The sequence below is a fragment of the Pinus tabuliformis genome, chromosome 8 (genome assembly GCF_031772625.1).
Source record: "Pinus tabuliformis cultivar Carrire ecotype Pingquan chromosome 8, CPIR1, whole genome shotgun sequence".
In the NCBI taxonomy this organism is placed as follows: domain Eukaryota; kingdom Viridiplantae; phylum Streptophyta; class Pinopsida; order Pinales; family Pinaceae; genus Pinus; species Pinus tabuliformis.
This window is the reverse complement of record NC_142294.1, coordinates 1,851,088,627-1,851,107,488: the sequence shown is the minus strand read 5'-3', so window position 1 is coordinate 1,851,107,488 and position 18,862 is coordinate 1,851,088,627. Positions and strand designations below refer to the sequence as shown.

At 36.5% G+C, this 18,862-nt stretch overlaps 1 pseudogene; it reads left to right on the top strand.

The window, feature by feature from the left end:
• The window catches only part of LOC149243654 (taxadien-5-alpha-ol O-acetyltransferase-like), a 34,478-nt pseudogene extending 17,738 nt beyond the window's left edge, over positions 1-16,740 (top strand).
• The last annotated feature ends 2,122 nt before the right edge of the window (positions 16,741-18,862 follow it).

Genomic DNA, 18,862 nt, shown 5'->3' with positions numbered 1-18,862 from the left:
AGTCGAGAGCAAGAAGGATAAACCCTAGGAGACAGGAAGGCTCCAGGGGAACGACGAAAGCGAAAAAAGATGAAAGAGGGGGGGGGAGACTAAGATGAAAGGGCAGGGATCCAACATCTACTGATCTTCCAACCGTCATCTCTATTGAGATTGTTAGGCCTTCTTTCGATCTCAATAGATTCCCTGAGTTTACGATGATGGAACTGGGAAACTTTGGCAACAACCTTAGCCTCCTCAATACAAACGTGATGCTTGGTCTTATCCACATGCTCTGCTAGCGCTGAAGACTTGGTTCTCCCATGTCTTAGGTCAGCTGCATGTTCGCTGATCCTCTGATGGATGGAGCGCCCTATTTCCACGATGTAGGGGGTACCACAAGAACAAGGGATCAAGTAGACACCCTTCATGTCCTTGGGGTTAACGGGATCTTTTACTGATCGGAGGGAATTACGAATTGCGCTGAGGGGTCTAAATGAAGAGGGAATATCATACCTCTTAAGGAACCGAGCAATCTTGTCCATGGTTCCTTGGACATAGGGAAGGTGGACACCTAGTCAGCACTCCTTAGGCTCTTTCTTAATAACTGCATTTCTAGATGCTTTGAGGAAATCCTTCTAACCTAGGCGCCTACTATATCCATTTTCCACAAAGACATCAAGGATATGAGATCTATCCTTATCAAAGCTCTCATTATCAGAAATCCTGAGGGCACGAGTAGCGAGGGTGTTTAGGACACCCATCTTCTGAGCAGGAAAATGATGGGAATCAGCATGAAGATATTGCTCCTCTTTCGGCAAACGGTCCTTTAAAATTTTGGAATCTCGGCATGGTTTACTTCCCCCAAGCAGTTTTACAACTGATTGCACTGCTTTCCGTTGGGAAGCGGTTTTGTTAATTTTGCAGCGATGCCACTCGCCCTCCAATACGTGGCAGGGAGAGGGGTCCAAAACCTGCTCTTCCTCGCTCACTAATGTCGGCCCTTCTTATCTCGCACGATATCAACTTCATCCGTTGGATTTAGTCAATGGTGATCTATGGCTGCATCGGTTCGAGCATCTTGGGTTATACTTCGGTCTTTTTGACGGAGCAATATCCACCTCGACCATCGATCTTAATTTTTTTTTGGACGGCTCAGATGAATAGAGCTTTTCCTAAAGAGTGGTTGTTGGTTTGTTCATGGGCTTTCTAGAAGCCAAGTGACTTTTTGTTGATTTTCTGTGGGTTCGAGTTTCTTTGTAAGACTTTTTGGTTCTGACCTACGGGTCTTTCCTCCTTTCTTGTAAATTTGTACACTATTTTTTCGGTTTTTTGAAATAGAAGGATCCATACTTACCTTAGCAAAAAAAAATATTAATCTCTTTAGTTTATAATCCCCTTTGTTTATAATATAAATCCCTTAGGTTTATTAATATTAGGGTTATGTTCCTAGGATTTAATATTAATCATAAGGTTTAATGTTATTCCCTTGGGCTTTTCATATTAATCGCTCAGGTTTATTAATCATACAGGTCCCTTTGTCCAACGTCTCATTGTGACAAAGATTGTATGAATTTGAAAATAAACAATTTTCAACCATCATCAACCATGGAAATTCATATTCATGGTCCAACATCACAAGATTTGAGAAATATTGTCTCAATATGAAAATCAACCATGCTCAACCATCTTAAACCACATTTAACAATGGTTGTATATGTGGTTGTATTAATGGTCAACCATGGTCCAACATCATATTACGACAAATATTGTCTCAATATAAAAATCAACCATGTTCAACCATGGCCCAATGTTGCATTGTGAGAAAGGAATTAATATTAATCCTTAGGTTTAACATTAATCCATGGTTGATTAATCCCTAATAATCCTAAGGTTCAATGTTATTCCCTTGGGTTTAAAATCCCTTGGGATTTCAATATTAATTGCTTGGGTTTATTAATGAGATAGGTTTATAATGTTAATCCTAAGTTTTATAATGTTTAAATTCCTTGGGTTTATAATATTAATTCCTTATGTTTAATATTATTCCTATGTGTTTGTAATCCCATGGGTTTATTAGTCACTTGCATTTATGATATCAATCCCTTCGGTTTATTAATCTAAGGTTTCATATTCCTAGGGTATAATATTTTTCATAAGGTTTATAATATTAATCCTAGGGTTTAATTTAAATCTCTTGAGCATATAATACAAATTCCTTGGGTTTATGAATCCCTTGGTTTAGAAAATTAATATCTCGGGTTTAATATTAATATCAATATCTTGGATTTATTCTAAGTTTAATATTAATATCTTGGATTTATAATTTGTAATATTATGGCTAATAATGTATCCCCTAGGTTTATAATACTAATCTCTTGGGTTTACCGATCCCTTGGGTTTATAATATCATTCTTATGGTTTTATTAATATAAGGGTTCATATTGGTGACCTAGGGTTTCTGTAATACCCTGCAACGGAGAAGTTTAACCATCTCTGTCGTCGCCCTTCGTTCGCCCTCCACACTATAGCAAAAGACAACCAGCAAAGCCAAACCAGCAATGGATTACCATCGGGGGGGGGGGGGGCTTCAAAGCACTCCCCATCACCTGTAACGGAGCCGCCACCGAAGAATACGGCAAAGCCAAGGGATCCAGATGAAGACTCTAACGATAAAGATACTCCTATGCAAGAGACGACAAAAGCCCCTGCAGAACAGTTAGACAAATGCAGTGCAGAACCAGAAGAACAGCAAAGGCAACAGACACCGCCCAATGTCACCTCAGCGACATGCAAGCCCATAGCAGCTAAAAGACCCAAAATAGAACTTCCCAGCCATATAATCAATGAATGCATCCAGTACATGCGTGACCATGCGCTCATTGGAAAATTTATTGGATTTTGGCCGACTAAAAAAGCTCTGGAAGGATGGATCTCAGAAAAATGGAAACCTAAGGGACACGTCTCCCTACAACTAGGACCAAAAGGGTTCTTCACAGCAATATTCTTCTGCATCGAAGATCGGAACAGGATCATGGATGAAGGTCCCTATTTCTTCAACTCGGCTAGCTTGTACTTAAGGTCTTGGGTAGAGAGATTTAACCCTGACAAGGAGGATCTCAGTTGGGCACCTGTATGGCTTAGGAGGTACTCACTCCCATCAGAATACTGGGATGAAGAATCACTAAGAGAAATAGGTAAGGGGCTGGGGGAGTTTGTAAAAATAGCTGAAAAATGAAGCTGAGTAGATACACATCATATGCACGTATTTGTGTCTTCATGCGCCTGGATCAAGCCCTCCCGGACTCGGTAAGTCTCTTCCATGATGACTATGAATGGATACAACCTTTGGATTATGAACATGTTCCCTTTCGTTGTCGTAAGTGTCATGCCCATGGGCATCTGTTCCGAGACTACCCTCTAAATGTCAATCCCCAAGCCGCTGACCCCTCAGACAAAATAGCTGAGGATGGATTCACCAAAGTTGTCCATTGCAAGAGATCGCACAAAAGACCTTCCATTGGGAAGAAACCCCCGCTGAACAAAACCTCCATCCCCTCTACAAGCAACAACTTTGAAGTTCTAGCCAAATCTTCTGAAGATAATCCTCAGATCTCTCAGCGAAACCTCCAGTTGATCATCCCATCCTCATCCCTTCCACCATCGAGTTCCTCGCCCAAACCCCTACCCCGAAAAGAAATTCCCAATACTCCTGAGACAACCCACACGGATCCTGATCGAAAACTTATTGAGATGGATGTTGATGGATTCCCCAACCAACTCTGGCCCCTAACTCTCACATCCACAGAAAGCAATCAGATGCAACACATGGATGAAGAGCCAGAAAGCATAGATCTGCGAGGACTTGACATCTTCGAGCTTGAGCAAGCTTGTAACAAAGAAAGACTACGACAAGATACAAGAGCACCAGATCAGTACACTGGAATTCATTATCTCAAGGGCTTACCAGCAACATCAACTAGACATACGGCCAGGTAGTCAATGGGATGGAAGCTTCCTTCCTAAAGATTCCAAAAAACGTGGAAGAAAGATGGATCTTCAAAGAACTATAGCAATAGGGAAAATCCTGGTAGACTCAAGCAGATATGCTAAGCTAAATAAGTATTACAAATCCACCACCAATAGTGAACCATGAAGCTCACCTCATGGAACATAAGAGGGCTCAACAGCCCCGGGAAACTCAGGATGATAAAAAACATGATAAAACAGGAGCAGCCCCAAATTTTCTTCTTGCAGGAAACGAAATGCAACAGCAACACTTTGGGCAACATTCTTTCCAGAGCTTGGCCAGGTTGTCAATCAGTAGCGGTGGATGCTTTGGGGGCCTCCGGAGGACTGGCTATTTCTTGGAACACACAAACTATAACGCTTTCAAATTTTCATGCTTCCCATCATATCATTCAGGCTACCTTTCATATAATTGGCACCAACATTCATGGTCATCTAAAAAATGTTTACTTCCCACAGGAGACAGGGAAAAAAATTGCTCTTCTAGATACAATACAAGCATTAAATCTCAATAGAAACCATCCACTGTAGATCATGGGCGGCGATTATAACATGATCACCAAATTGGAGGAAAAGTGGGGAGGACGCGCCAAGCTGGACCTGGAAAATCAAAACTTTAAAGAATTCATCCAAAATAATCTACTAATTGATCTACAATTTTGCAATGGAATGCACACATGGAGCAATCGTAGGGCAGGCAAGCATCACATTGCTTCCAAACTAGACAGATTTCTCATCTCCGACAATGTTGTGCATCTGGGGGGCGACATCACGGCTTCAATTCTTCCATTCGCAGGCTCTGACCATTGGCCCATCGCCATTCAATGGCAAAGACTAGGAAACTTGATCAGGCATCCATTCTGATTCGAAGCGTTCTGGCTTACACACCCTGCTTTCAAATACTTCATCAATTCAACTTGGAAAAATTTCCAGGCGCCTCAAGGTTCCAAAATGTTCCAGTTTCAATAGAAACTCAAATCCCTGAAACCCCAAATCAAACAATGGTATCAAGATATTTTCGGCAACATATTCCAGGCTCAACAAGATCCAAACAAAGCTATGAAAGATCTACGACAACAAATCATAATAGAGGGATATAAGGATGGGTTTTTGGAGCAAGAGAAGCACATTCAAAATCAACTGGAGGAGAGAAGATGGCAGGAAGAAATCCTATGGAAGCAAAAATCAAGGATTAGATGGTTGAAAGAAGGAGAAAGGAACACCAAATACTTCCACAGAACAACAATTCAAAGAAGAATGCACAATACAATCTCTTTCATTCAAAAACCAGGAGGGGAAGAGTGGAAAATCATGCAGAGATTAAACAGGAATTCATTAATCACTTCCAGGAAGTCCATCAGGAACCCCAGATTGATAGACTTCCTACCATAGAAAGGATCACACATAATGTGCCGAAAATTGTCACAGAAGAGCACAACCAACTCCTTTTGCGACCAGTCACACCTTAGGAGGTGGATATGGCAATGATATAGCTCAAGGAGGGCAAAGCCCCTAGTCTGGATGGATTCACCACTACTTTCTTCCACACCTTCTGGGACATGATAAAAGAAGAAGTATGGAAAGTGGTGGAAGAATCACGGTCCTTTCATTGGCTTCTGTCTTCCCTAAACTCAACTTTCATCACCATCATACCGAAAGAAGAGAACATTAGCACTCCGGATAAATTTCGACCAATTACGCTTTGCAACATCATCTACAAGGTGATATCTAAAGTCATTGCCAACAGGTTGAAGCCGCTCCTGCCCCTGCTCATATCGCCTGAACAATCTGGATGAGTAGAAGGAAGACAAATCTTGGATGGCATCATTCTCACGCATTAAATCATACACTCCCTCAAGCACTCCAAACAGGCAGTTATGATTCTTAAGATTGATCTTTGCAAAGCCTTTGATAAGTTGAGTTGGTCTTACATGCAAGAAATGTTAACTGCCTTTGGTTTCTCCCCTACTTGGACTCATTGGGTTCTGAGTCTAATCTCATCTACTTTCTTCTCCATTGTCATTAATGGCATCCCCTCTCATCCTTTCAGTCCCTCCAGAGGTATTAGACAGGGGGACCCCCTCTCCCCCTTTCTATTTGTTCTAATGGCAGAAGGTTTGGGATGCCATATCAAGCAAGCCCTCATCTCCCATCGCCTCAAAGGTTTATCCATTCACAACTCTTCAGCCATTACTCATCAACAGTTCGTTGATGACAATATTCTTTTTGGGTACCCCTCTATTCAAGAAGCCTCCCTTTACAAATCCCTTCTGAATGACTTCTCTAAAGCTTCAGGCATGAATGTAAACGCGTCCAAATCGCAAATCTTCTTCTATCATACTCCCACTGTTACTCAATTTACCATTGCTCGTATCCTGGGCTTCTCCATAGCCTCCCTTCCTTCCAAACACCTTGGAGCCCCCCTCACAGACTCCGCCATCAAGCACGCCTCATGGCGATCGCTCCTTGAAAAATTAGAATCTCGCCTCTCCTTATGGACGCATAGGACCCTGAATATTTCCAGTAGATTAGTGCTGATCAAAACAGTGCTTCAGGCAATGCCTCTCTACCTCTTCTCAATCTTGGCAGTGCCTAAATGCATCCTCAAAAAAATCAAAGCTCTTCAACACAATTTCCTCTGGGGCGCAACAGGTAAAAATCATAAGTGGGCCTTAGTAAAATGGACCACTGCCTGCAAGCCAAAATCACAAGGGGGAATAGGGTTGCGAGACCCTAGTCAAAGCAACGCAATCATGGGCGCAAAAATATGGTGGCAATGGCTCTTTGATCCCACTAAACCATGGGTAGCAATATGGAGAGTGAAATATGCTAACCACAAACCATCAGAGGAGCTCATAAGATTCATTCTGCATGACAAAGGTTCACTAATATGTAACTCCACGAAACAACATTATCTACTGATCCAACAACATAGTTTTTGGGAGATAAAAATGGCAACACTGCCAGATTCTGGATGGATGCATGGAATCAACTTCCAAAGCTTAACGGCCTCCTCAATCAGCCTCCTTGTCAAGACTGGGAAGAGCAGCAAAAGGCAACCATCAAGCAACAATGGATTCCAGAAACAGAATAGGGATACAGACAATGGAAGGGGACTGACAGGTTGATCAGGAACGCAGATGACCAAGTTAAGGATAACTTGGAAAGGGAGTTACTAAATCACCGCATCAGACTATCAGAAGGCAGAAACATATTAAGATGCGGATACATCCCCGGAGGCACATTCACCACCAAAGAGGCCTACAACATTGTGAGCAAAGCTACGACGCCTCTTGATCCGATCTGGGACAGAATATGGACACAGGGTACTTGGCCCAAAGTCTCTCTCTTTCTCTGGCTAGTTGGCACAGGAAAATACTTACATGGGACAATCTCCAAAAAAAAAAAAAAAAATATCATGGGCCCTCTAGGTGTCCCAATTGTAATTCTCAAGAGGAAACACTACAACATCTCCTGGACTCTTGTACTCTTGCCAATCAAATGTGGGAGAAATTCAGCTTCCGATGCCAAAAAAGATGCAGAGGATCCGAAGATATCATCCATTCCATTTGTCATTAGCCTCAGCATCCATATAAAAGCAAGCTCCTAAACCACCTATGGAATCTGATTCCTGGCCTCCTTCTATGGACAACTTGGAAGGAACGGAACAAACACATATTCAAAGATCAAAGCACTCCTTCAGAAATCCTTTGGAGCAACTTCTGCATCAATCTTAAAGAAACCCTGGCACTCCAAATTTGGAACCTAGAGAATTTCCCCTCCAATTCAAAAGAGAAAGCCATATGGGAAAACTAGAACATTCAACTCCCACAAAGTACTCACAATCTCAGGCAGCCAGAAGGTAAGGGAAAAAATAAGCACCCATGGACCCCCCCTCCAAATCACACTTTCAAACTCAACTTTGACAGGGCTTCAAAGGGCAACCCTGGGAAAGATAGATTCGGAGGTATTTTCAGAGATCATCAAGGCTTGCCCCTCCTAATATACTATGGAAACATTGGTTGGGACACCAACAACTCGGCTGAACTAGAGGGACTCTGGCAAGGCCTCCTCCTATCTCAACGACATGGCTTTCAAACACTGGAAATCGAAGGTGACCCCCTATTACTCATCACCATGGTCAATCAACTTCTCAACGGGGCTCATGCGTAGAAAATAGCCAACAGCTGGAGACTCGAAGACAGATTGAATGCAATCGAACAACTACTCCACACTCATCGAGCCCTCACCTGCAACCATGTGAAAATGGAAGGCAACAAGGTCGCTGATCTTTTAGCCAGCCTAGGGGTGCAAAATGGATATACTCTGATCACCGGAACTCTGGACATAATCAAAAATCATGATAAAAAACAGGAATGCAAAACTCTGGTCCAACAGGATGTAGATACCCCGGATGCGGGTGCTTAGACAGCTAACATTCGGGATGGGACAGAGGTGGTGCCAGGAGGCATGAAACCTGCCCACACGGTACAGCATAATCAACAGGCAAATAAATGAAGGGTCTGGGAATATGGTATTTGCAGAGTTCACTTTCTCGCTGTTCATCGGCTCTGTTCCACCATCCCTATCCCACACCATGGTTCATGTGCTCGCACGCGCTGGCTCACTTCAAACCTTGGCTACATTTACTACAGCAATTACTTTGGATGATTCTCGAGACTTGAAGGGGATTGAGGTTTTAAAGCTCAATTATGAGCCGGTGGGGGTGCAAATCCTGGCAACTCAGTCACAGAATTCTCCAAAAAATGGTTGGAGCTCTGAGTTTGGCATAGTTTATGCTAGTCTCATCCTCCCTGATGAATATGGTGGCATAAATGGAGAGGCAACTATGTTTCATAGCTCTGGTCGCACAGCAGAGCTGCCGCCGTCCTCATTTTGGTTTATTTCTTGGGCACCAGGCCTGCGAATTATAGTGTTCCTGTTATCCGCTAGCCTGGTCCTAGTGGTCACACACTCCGCTGGCTCAATCTTCATCGCCGCACCACCTAGCTCTCTTACCACTACTTTGGTCATCCCGATGCCTCGTCGTTTCCATCGTATGAGGTCTCGTCGGGGTCAGCTCAGGAGGGTGCCTTCTAGCCCATCCACTGCGTCGACCTCCCCTTCTAGCGACTTCTCTATTGGGCATTACCCGAGCACGCGAAGCGGAAGAGGGCGTCCCACATATGGCTCAGCAATTTTCACCTTCTGCAGCATGCTGAATCGACCAAGAATCACAGTGCATATTTTAGTGGTTTTCCAGGAAGAAGCTCAAGAGGGCGCACCGAGTGCTCCTCAGGAAGGCCCGGGACCTGTTTCTGTTCCGACGTCAAATATCCAACTGGAGATTGGCAGAGAGCCTTTGCAGGTTCTTGAGGCACCAGCAAGCAACGCTCTGAACGTGGACATGGCGCCAGATGACCTTGGTCCATCCAACACAGCAGCGGCTCCTGAAGGAAACATTTATGATACAGGTTGGTGCCGGATTATTGAAGAACCTCCTAATGTTTAGCTTGTTTTTTCATGTCATGACAGTTCGACAAGCGGCCCATACTATTGGACATGTTTTTGTTTAGATGGTGAATTGGAATTTCAGCTTTTTTTGTTTTTTTGTAAACCCAGAAAAAGGTTCAAGACTGAGCTCCCTGTACTGGAGCAGTCACATTCCATGTATATCTTGACACCTTCGCCCCTCTACAGGGCAATGTATCAGACTTCGGTCTTGCTGTAATTTTATCTCCTTTTGTTAATAGACTAATCATACTTAGAAACAAATATAAGGGTTCATATTCCTAGGGTATAATATTATTGATAGAGCATATAATATTAATCCTAGGGTTTAATATAGATCCCTTAGGTTTATAACTCGTTAGGTTTATAATATAAATTCCTTGGGTTTACAATACTAATCATAGGGTATGTATTGGTAGGGTTTAATATTAATCCTAGGGTTTACAATATTAAACCTTTTGGTTTATTAATTTTAGGGTTTATATTCCCACGGTTTAATGTTATTCCCTTGACTTTATTCCTTGGATTTATAGTATTAATTTGTTGGGTTTATAATATTAATCCTAAGGTTTATAATATTAATCTTAGGGTTTATATTCCTAGGGTTTAATATTAATATTAGGGTATAATGTTATTCTCTTGCATTTATAATCCCTCACGTTATTAATATTAATCATAGGGTATATATTGTTAGGTTTTAATATTAATCCTAGGGTTTCTAATATTAATCATAAGGTTTATATTCCTAGGGTTTAATATTGAGCCTATGGTTTATAATATTAATCTTAATGTCTAATATTAATCCTAGTGTTTAATATTAATCCTTGTAGTTTATAAGCCATTTGGTTTAAAATATTAAGCTCCTAGGTTTATTAATCTTATGGTTTATGTTCCTAGGATTTGATATTAATCCCAACATTTAATGTTATTCCCTTGGGTTATTAATTACATAGGTTTATAATGTTAATCCCAAGTTTTATAATATTAATCCGAGGGTTTAATGTTTATTTTAGGGTTTATAATATTTATGTGAGGGTTTATATCCCTTGGATTTATAATATTAATTCCTTGTCTTTAATATTATTGCCATGGTTTTATAATCACTTCGGTTTATTAGTCCCTTGCATTCATGATATCAATCCCTTGGGTTTATTAATTTAAGGGTTCATATTACTAGGGTATAATATTATTCATGAGGTTTATAATATCAATCCTAGGGTTTAATTTAAATCTCTTGGGTTTATAATACAATTTACTTGGGTTTATTAATTCCTTGGTTTACCGATCCCTTGGGTTTATAATATCAATATTATGTGTTTATTAATATAAGGGTTCATATTCCTAGGGTATAATACTACTTATAGAGTTTATAATATTAATCCTTGGGTTTACTATCGATCCCTTAGGTTTATAATTCGTTAGGTTTATAATATAAATTCCTTGGGTTTATAATATTAATCATAGCATATCCCGGATGCGGGTGATTGACAGTTATAAGGGTACGTTAGAGGTGTGCAAGATGGGCAAGTGGCAGCCCATCTGCGTCAGGGGTATGACTCATGGCCTGGATAACTGGCCTCGCACAAACGCATTAAAGGCAGCATTAACTCTGCCTTCCCTGCTTCTGGTCATAGGCATGATGGCACTCTGTTTCATTCTCATTGTTGTCGTTCTATTGTTAGCTTTCGGCTCCGTCCAGGTTGCAGTCTTGGGTTACTCTCCAAGCGACAGTCCGACTGCCTGCTTCCTATCGGCATTGGTGTATGCTGAGAATTCTTCCCTGTTGGTCTTGCTCTGTAGGGCTATTTACGCCTTTACCTTCTCCGGACTCCCTTCAGCTCCAATTCCTAACGCTTTCTGCTTTTCACGGGCTCAGTTTCCAGCTCTCTTAGTGCATTCACCCCTCAGTCGTTCATCCGCCTTCCCTCCTCCGTTTAACAATTCCCATCCCATAAACATGCCGAAAGAAAGGCTGAGAATGATCAACAGGCATGGCGGTTCACGTGGTCGAGCCACCGCCCAGCACTCCTCCACCACTCTGGACCCCTCTGAAGATGCATCGGTCTATCCAGCAACCAGAAGTGGAAGAGGTCGGGGTCGAGGGCATGATAGAGGTGATGCCTGTCTGCATCATGTGCATCCCACTGCCCGCTACCGCATTCCTTGTTCACTGGCAAATTCCTCTTTCATCGTATCTGTGACTATCGAAAGGTGTGAGCACAACTCGAGTCCGGGAGCTGTTCAATAGAGGGCTACGAAGGAACAGAGGTTGGCAAGTCAAATTGCCACCACGCACCAAGGCACCGGAAGCATGCCTACCACGCACTTTGAGGCCAATGTCGGCCAAAGCACGAGAGGAGAGCCTTCAAGCTCTGCGATCCACTCCTCTGACTCCATGGACTCCGGTCATTTTGAGTGCCGAGTTGTAGAGGAACAATCGTCCACTTCAGATGAAGATTGAGAAAGTCAGCGCCTCTAGTTCTATGGTTTTGCCTCCGAAGATAAAGCTCTCCTCCTTTTAGATCCACATGGTTCATGCCTGTCTCAGGCTTTTGTTTATGACACAGGTCAGGGTCTATTTATGCTTATATCTATGTAAAAATCGGTCCTTGAAACAGCAGTGTTTCACTCAGTCCAATATCGCTATTTGGGTCAGTTTTTTGAGTCTCTCTGGTATGTTCAATGTTCCTGGAAATTATTCTCTCTGATGTAAGTCATTTTGACGGTTCTACAATCAGGATGTCAAGTTTTTCTGTTAAATGCCAACCTCAAGGCATGAAATCTTAAGGCCAGCCTCGCTGTAACTTTTTTGTATGAATATAGGAGTAGACTAATTGAGAAAAAAAAATATTAATCATAGCATATATATTCCTAGGGTTTAATATTATCCTAGGGTTTACAATATTAAACCCATTGGATTATTAATTTTAGGGCTTGTATTCCAAAGGTTTAATATTGATCCTAGGGTTTAATGTTAATCCCTTGTTTATTCCTTGGATTTATAGTATTAATTTCTTAGGTTTATAATATTAATCCTAAGGTTTATAATATTAATGTTAGCATTTATATTCCTAGGGTTTAATATTAATCCTAGGGTTTCTAATATTAATCATAAGGTTTATATTCATAAGGTTTAATATTAAGAATATGGTTTATAATATTAATCTTAATGTTTAATATTAATCCTAGTGTTTAATATTAATCTTTTTATTTTAGAACCCATTTGATTTAAAATATTAAGCTATTGGGTTTATTAATCTTATGTTTTATGTTCCTAGGATTTGATATTAATCCCAACATTTAATTTTATTCCCTTGGGTTTATAATTAGATAGGTTTATAATGTTAATCCTAAGTTTTATAATATTAATGTGAGGGTTTAATGTTTATTTTAGGGGTTATAATATTTATGTGATGGTTTATATCCCTTGGATTTATAATATTAATTCCTTGTCTTTAATATTATTGCCATGGTCTTATAATCCCTTCAGTTTATTAGTCCCTTTCATTCATGATATCAATCCCTTGGATTTATTCATTTAAGGGTTCATGTTACAAGGGTATAATATTATTCATAAGGTTTATAATATTAATCCTAGGGTTTAATTTAAATCTCTTGGGTTTATAATATAATTTACTTGGGTTTATTAATTCCTTGGTTTACCGATCCTTTGGGTTTATAATATCAATCTTATGTGTTTATTAATGTAAGGGTTCATATTCCTAGGGTATAATAATATTGATAGGGTTTATAATATTAATCCTAGGATTTAATATAGATCCCTTAGGTTTCTAATTCATTAGGTTTATAATATAAATTCCTTAGGGTTATAATATTAATCATAGGGTATATATTCCTATGGTTTAATATTATCCTAGGGTTTACAATATTAAACCCATTGGTTTATTAATTTTAGGGTTTATTTTCTAAAGGTTTAATATTCATCCTAAGGTTTAATGTTAATCCCTTGATTTTATTCCTTCGATTTATAGTATTAATTTCTTAGGTTTATAATATTAATCCTAAGGTTTATAATATTAATCTTAGGGTTTATATTCCTAGGGTTAATAAAAATCCTAGGGTGTATTGTTATTCTCTTGCATTTACAATCCCTCGGGTTATTAATATTAATCATAAGGTATATATTCCTAGGGTTTAATATTCATCCTAGGGTTTCTAATATTAATCATAAGGTTTATATACCTAGGGTTTAATATTAAGAATATGGTTTTTAATATTAATCTTAATTCTAATATTAATCCTAGTGTTTAATATTAATCCTTGTATTTTAGAAGCCATTTTGTTTAATATATTAAGCTCTTGGGTTTATTAATGTTATGGTTTATGTTCCTAGGATTTTATATTAATCCCAACGTTTAATGTTATTCCCTTGGGTTTATTAATTAGATAGGTTTATAATGTTAATCCTAAGTTTTGTAATATTAATCTTAGAGTTTAATGTTTATTGTAGGGTTTATAATATTTATGTGAAGGTTTATATCCCTTGGATTTATAATATTAATTCCTTGTCTTTAATATTATTGCCTCATTTTATAATCCCTTCGGTTTATTTGTCCCTTGCATTCATGATATCAATCCCTTGGGTTTATTAATTTAAGGATTCATATTACTAGGGTATAATATTATTCATAAGGTTTATAATATTAATCCTAGGGTTTAATTTAAATCTCTTGGGTTTATAATACAATTTACTTGGGTTTATTAATTCCTTGGTTTACCAATCCCTTGGGTTTATAATATCAATGTTATGTGTTTATTAATATAAGGGTTCATATTCCTAGGGTATAATACCATTGATAGGGTTTATAATATTAATACTAGGGTTTAATATAGATCCCTTAGGTTTATAATGCATTAATTTTATAATATAAATTCCTTGGGTTTATAATATTAATCATAGGGTATATATTCCTAGGGATTAATATTATCCTATGGTTTACAATATTAAACGCGTTGGTTTATTAATTTTAGGGTTTATATCCCAAAGGTTTAATATTAATCCCTTGATTTTATTCCTTGGATTTATAGTATTAATTTCCTAAGTTTATAATATTAATCCTAAGGTTTATAATATTAATCTTAGGGTTTATATTCATAGGGTCTAATAATAATCCTAGGGTGTAATGTTATTATCTTTCGTTTATAATCCCTCAGGTTATTAATATTAATCATACGGTATATATTCCTAGGGTTTAATATTAATCCTAGGGTTTCTAATATTAATCATAAGGTATATATTCCTAGGGTTTAATCTTAAGCATATGGTTTATAATATTAATCTTAATGCTTAATGTTAATCCTAGTGTTTAATATTAATCCTTGTATTTTAGAAGCCGTTTGGATTAAAATATTAAGCTCTTGGGTTTATTAATCTTATGGTTTATGTTCCTAGGATTTTATATTAATCCCAATGTTTAATGTTATTCCCTTGGGTTTATTAATTAGATAGGTTTATAATGTTAATCCTAAGTTTTATAATATTAATCTCACGGTTTAATGTTGCTTTTAGGATTTATAATATTTATGTGAGGGTTTATATCTCTTGGATTTATAATATTAATTCCTTGTCTTTAATATTATTGCCATGGTTTTATAATCCCTTCGGTTTATTTGTCCCTTGCATTCATGATATCAATCCCCTGGATTTATTAATTTAAGGGTTGATATTACTATGGTATAATATTATCATAAGTTTTATAATGTAAATCCTAGGGTTTAATTTAAATCTCTTAGGTTTAAAATCCATTAGGTTTATAATACAATATCCATGTGTCCATTAATTCCTTGGTTTACCGATCCCTTAGGTTTATAATATCAATCTTATAGGTTTATTAATAGAAGGGTTCATATTCCTAGGCTATAATATTATTGATAGTGTTTATAGTATTAATCCTAGGGTTTGATAATATAGATCCCTTAGGTTTATAATTCGTTAGGTTTGTAATATAAATTCCTTGGGTTTATAATATTAATAATTGGATATATATTCATAGGGTTTACAATATTAAATCCTTCGGTTTATTAATTTTAGGGTTTACAATATTGATCCTAGTGATTTTAATATTAATTATAGGGTTTATATTCCTAGGGTTTAATATTAAGCCTATGGTTTATAATATTAATCTTAGGGTTTAATATTTTTCCCTTTTGTTTATTTTCCTTTGGGTTTATAATATTAAACCCTTGCAATTATTTCCCCTTTGGTTTATAATATTAATCCCTTGGATTTATGGTCTTGCGGTTTTTAGTTTTGGATTTATAATATTGCATTTAGTATGAGGTCTGAAATGTTGGGTTTTTAATATTGAGGTATATAATTTCGATTTAATATTGGGTTTTTTAATGTTAAGATTTATAATATTAATTGTGTTATTTATAATATTAATCCTACAGTTTAAAATATTTCTTGTAAGGTTTATAATATTATTCTTAAAGATATAATATTAATCTTTGGATTTATAATGTTCGATTTTATAACATTAGGGCTTATCATAGTTGATTTAATATTAGAGTTTAATGTTTTTGTGTTGGAATGGTTAATAAATCCATCATTATGTATAAAAGATATTGATAGTTATATTAATAGGTTAATAAATGTATATCAATCATTAAGATAATGGTGAGAGATAAATAAGTATTATTAGTAATAACTTTATTATATTATGTTAGTTTTGTCATTGTTAGATATAAAAATGTTTATATATATATGTGTGTGTGTTATATATTATTTATATAATTATTAGTAAGTACAACAAATAGTAAATTTCTAATAACCACATTAACACTATACATTCAATAATTATTAATGTGATTAATAAATGCCTATAGGCATATATCAACCAGAGTAATAAATATGGTTGTGCTAGTGTAAAAATGATAAAGGCGACAAAAGTCTCTATAAAAAGGAGTATGTGAGATCGAGTATATCCTTCCTTGAGATGAAACGTTCATGCCCAGAGATCACAGATGTGCGAATATGCGCTGAAGACACGGTTGTTACCGATTGGAAATGGTTGGGATTTAATCAAGTCGACTTTGGCTGGGGTGAGCCAATTCTTGCTCGGCCTGGTAAATTTTTGGCCTGCCCCATTTTAATCCTTCCTCCACCATAAAGCAAGAAAGGTTATGAAAGGAGTAATGATGGCCTTCTGCGTGCCACCTTCTGCACTGAAAGCGCTGGAAACCAAAATGCATCGTCTGTGAAGTTGTGGTTGTTACGATAAATGAGCAATGCATCATTTGAGGAGTTTGTGAAAGGGCAATTGTTCTAGAAGTATATGATAAAAGCAATGAAGTATCTATATTATTTAGCAATGCATTATTTGAGGAGTTTGTCAAAGGGCAATTGTTCTAGTAGTGTATGATAAAAGCAATGAAGTATCTATATTTGTGTTATAGGTGTACAGAAATGTGAGCGTAGATTGACTTTAAGTTAAGGTTACCAAGTTTTCCAAGTTACCAAGTGTTTTCATCAGGTTTTCTTAGATGTATGTAATTTTCATTTGCAAGTACAAATGGGAAATTTAATATGTTCAATAGGTTTATGTTGATTTTTTACCATATCATTTATAGGTTTATGAATTTCCCAATTTCCCATCTCCAAATAGAGAAGTATCAAAATTTATAGTTTTATTAAAACACTTATATTGTGTATAGGTAGATATATGTATTTATAGTTTTTTTCTCAACATATTTTTATTTTTTAAAATTACACGCATAATAGAAAAGAGAGATTTATTTTATTTTTTTAATTATATATATTAAAAGAGAGAAAAGTTAGAAAAAGAGTTTAATTATATGATTTTTTTTTATTATTATTATAGAAAAATTTATCATAACTTAATTGTCAAACCAGTAGTATGAATATTCATCATTGGTTACTATTCACCAAAGCAAGCTAGCTCATCCCCTTATTTAAGGAATATTACGCCAACCATACCACCTAAATTAGTCACTGTAGTCCATATGGGAGTAGCCTTTCACTCAAACCAAATGCCTTTATGTCTTGGGTCATTAGCATGTTTTGTTACTTCTTAGAAAAATGAGATTTTACGCGAGAAAAAACACTTTTAGAACATACTCTAGGGTCATGTCAGTATTAAGACTTTATATGGTTATTAACTAAAACTAAATATGAAATTTTAACATATCATGGTTGAAAATATAAATAATCATTATTTGATTTATTTTAATGTGATTGGGATATTATGAATTTTTCTAAGTAAATTATTTCCAATTTTATTAAAAAAAATATATAATACAACACATTGAATGGAGCTTAATTATTATTTGTATTATTTTATTTTATTTTATTTTTAATTGAGTTCACATTATTATTGTTAATGATGATTCACTACAACATCTATATATTGGTTATCACTTAAGTTTACATGTTTAAAGGTTGGAACTACTCTAGATCCTTCCAAAGAGAAAATTGAAGGAAATTACGTACAATATTACTTTTATTGAAGACATTGATCTTTCACTTTATTTAAAACCATGCAAAAATGCATGAAAGAGTGGGATATTAAAGCATAATCCCTAATGCATAAGTTTAATGATAATACAAATTAAGTTACATTCTCCTAATTTTTTCAAGAATCCCACAAAATTTTGTATCATCTGATTGATTTTAATGTTGATCAGGAAAATAGCAATAAGAAAGTGCAAAGATGTGATAGATAAAGATATATGAAATCCATAAAAGGGAAATTGTCAATTTGAATAAAAGATGAGTGAGGATTTGATGATGTTATCAATTGAATAAATAAAATCACAATATCATTGTCATAATGTTAAATTTAAATTTTGTGATGTTGATCTATTTTACTTTATGTAATTTAATATCTAAACTTAATCAATAACATACAAGTTAGATAATTTCACAAGCCTAATATTTTTTTCCAAACATAATCATTATATAGTCTTATAGAAACAAAGAAAAAAGAAGATAAAATATGGAGTCTAATAAAGTTTTTCCAAACATATTCATTAAATATTCTTGTGTGAAAAGAGTACACACATCCATTATCTTTATTATGAGATTAACAAAACATGCCCAATATTGATATTGGATTATAGATTGTTGAAATATTTACATCTAATTGTTATTAGCATTGACTATTTGATGCAGGAGCATCCAGCTCATAGTGACGAGGCAGAAAGGACTCCAACCAGGTTCACAAGCGAGGAACTGAACTGTTAAAATTCTATTGGGAATAATTTTTCTTTTACTTTATTTTACAAGTCAGCAATAGTTAGATGTCTTTACTTTTCCAGTTTAGGATTACTGTAGTTTCATTGTTGATTAAAAGGTAGTTTATGT